Source organism: Canis lupus, chromosome 4 (assembly GCF_011100685.1).
Source record: "Canis lupus familiaris isolate Mischka breed German Shepherd chromosome 4, alternate assembly UU_Cfam_GSD_1.0, whole genome shotgun sequence".
NCBI classification, from domain to species: Eukaryota; Metazoa; Chordata; class Mammalia; order Carnivora; family Canidae; genus Canis; species Canis lupus.
This window is the reverse complement of record NC_049225.1, coordinates 80,433,479-80,436,151: the sequence shown is the minus strand read 5'-3', so window position 1 is coordinate 80,436,151 and position 2,673 is coordinate 80,433,479. Positions and strand designations below refer to the sequence as shown.

General features: G+C 35.6%; 1 pseudogene; it reads left to right on the top strand.

Moving 5' to 3' along the window:
* Positions 1 to 409: 409 nt before the first annotated feature.
* LOC100684848 lies at positions 410 to 1,189 on the top strand (annotated as a pseudogene).
* Positions 1,190 to 2,673: the final 1,484 nt, after the last annotated feature.

Sequence of the window (2,673 nt, the reverse complement as noted above, 5' to 3'; positions counted from 1 at the left end):
AAGAGAATGCACATGATAAATAATATAGATTGGAAGATATATATTATTTTCTTCAACTTAATTTATTGAAATTGCTTTCCTTAACTTCTCTTACTTTTATAAAATTATCAGTTAAGGGATCCCCGGGTGGCTCAGCGGTTTAGCGCCTGCCTTTGGCCCAGGGTGTGATCCTGGAGACCCGGGATCGAGTCCCACGTCAGGCTCCCGGCATGGAGCCTGCTTCTCCCTCCTCTGTGTCTCTGCCTCTCTCTCTCTATGTCTATCATAAATAAATAAATCTTTAAAAAAAAAAAAATTATCAGTTAAGTTATAGTTATGCTTTCTATAACTTCCTTTCTGGTTGAACATTTGTATAATCTGGTTTAAAAACAGTTGAATTTAAGTGGATTTAAGTAAGAGGAAAGAGACTGACATTATATGGAGAACTGAGACACATTATATGGGAGACTGAGACACATATATATGATAGATAATATCCCATAATTACTGAGGTAGAAATGAAATACAGCATGAACAGTGAAAATTCAAGAGTATTAATACATAATTAAAACATCGAAATATAAACCTGACATATTCCCGCCAGAGCCGTCTCTGCCAGCAACATGTTCAAGGTAATTTGGAGGTCTGTGGGGCCAGCCAGCCTGAGTCTGCTCACCTTGAAAGTCTATGCGTCACCTAAAAGGGACTCACCTCACAAAACTTCTGTGAAGGTTAATGAGCTTTCACTCTACTTGGTTCCTGACGGTCAATCTAAATATGTGGAGAAGCCAAGGACCCAGCTTGAAGAAAGCATTTCACATCTCCGACATTATTGCGAGCCATATACAAGTTGGTATCAGGAAAAGTACTCACAAACAAAGCCCAAGATGCAGAGCTTGGTTCAGTGGGGGTTGGACAGCTATGAATATCTCCAAAATACATCTCCTGGATTTTTTCCAAGACTGGTTTTGCTGGTATTGTTGGACTTCTTTTGGCTAGAGGGTCAAAAATAAAGAAGCTGGTGTATCCACCTGGGTTCATGGGACTAGCTGCCTCTCTTTATTATCCACAACAAGCCATCGTATTTGTCCAGGTCAGTTGGGAGAAATTATATGACTGGGATTTACAAGGGTACATAGTCGTAGAAGATTAGTGGAAGGAGAACTTTCAAAAGCCAGGAAATGTGAAGAATTCACCTGGAAATGAGTAGAATGTTCCATGCTCTGCCCATTTTAATCAGTTATAGGTAAACATTGGAAACTCCATGCATTTTCTACAGAAAAACAGTAGAGAAGTCAGTACTGAATGTAGTAAATTGGCTTTCTTCTTCAGGAAAAACCATACTAGGCTTCTTTGTTATCTTGGGTGATGCCATACTACAAATGGACTAATCGGAAATCCTTTCAACTAGAGATAATGTCCAGCATTAGAACTCCTGGTTCTCATGTTGCTATTTATATACATAATTAAAACTCTGAATTAAAAGAAAAGAAATATAAACCTGACATATTAAAATGGTGTTAGTTATAAAGCATTTCATCTCTGTTTTAACTTTTATTTCTACAACTTTAAGTTTTATTAATAAAAATAATACCACAAAGAAAATATAGAGGGAACTTCCTCAACTTGAGAAAGAATATATATAAAACATTTACAACTAACACTCTGCTTAATCATGAGAAACTAGAAACTTTCTCTCCATGATCCTGAACAAGGCAAGAATATTCCTCGCAATTCTTCTTTCATCATTGTACTCTAGAAGGTCTAATTGATGCAGTAAGTCAATAAGAAGAAATACAAGCTATACAGATTGGTAAGAAATGTAACTCTTTGTTTGCAGATGACATGACATAGGAGAAAACCTACATGACCTTGAGAATGATGATTGTTTTATTAAATATAACATCAAAGAAATATCCATGATAGAAATAATTGAGAAGCTGGACTTTGTAAAAATTTAAAATGTCTATTCTATGAAAGAAGATGCCAAGAAAATTACAAAAAAAAAAAAAAAAGACACAGAAAATATTGACAAAGTACACATCTGAAAAAGGAATGCTATCCCAAATATGCAAAGAACCTTTAAAACTCAACAATAAGAAAACACCCTGATTAAAATGTGGACTAAAGACCTTAAAAGACACTTCACCAAAGAAGATATTCAGCTGCCAAATAAGCATTTGAAAAGATGCGCTTCATATGTCATCAGAATAAAGCAAAAACAGTGAGCTACTACTGTATACCTGTTAGAATGCCCAAAATCTAGAACACTAACACCAAATGCTAGGGAGGATGTGAAGCACCAGGAACGCTCATTCATTACCGATTGGGATGCAAAATGGTACAGGCACTTTGGAAAACATTTTGGCAAATTTCTTACAAAACTAAACATACCTTTACCATTTTATTTGGCAATTGCACTCCTTGGTATTTACCCAAAGGAGTTGAGAACTTATATACACATAAAAACCTGCACGTGAATGTTTATAGTAGCTTTCTTTATAATTACCAAAACTCAGAAGCCACCAAGATGTCCTTTAGAAGATGAAAAAACAATCGATGGTATAACCAGCCAATGGAATATTATTCAGCGCTAAAAAGAAATGAGTTATCAAGTCATGAAAAGACCTAGAGGAACTATGAATGCATATCACTAAGTGAAATAGCCAATCTAGAAAAACTACATACAATTTG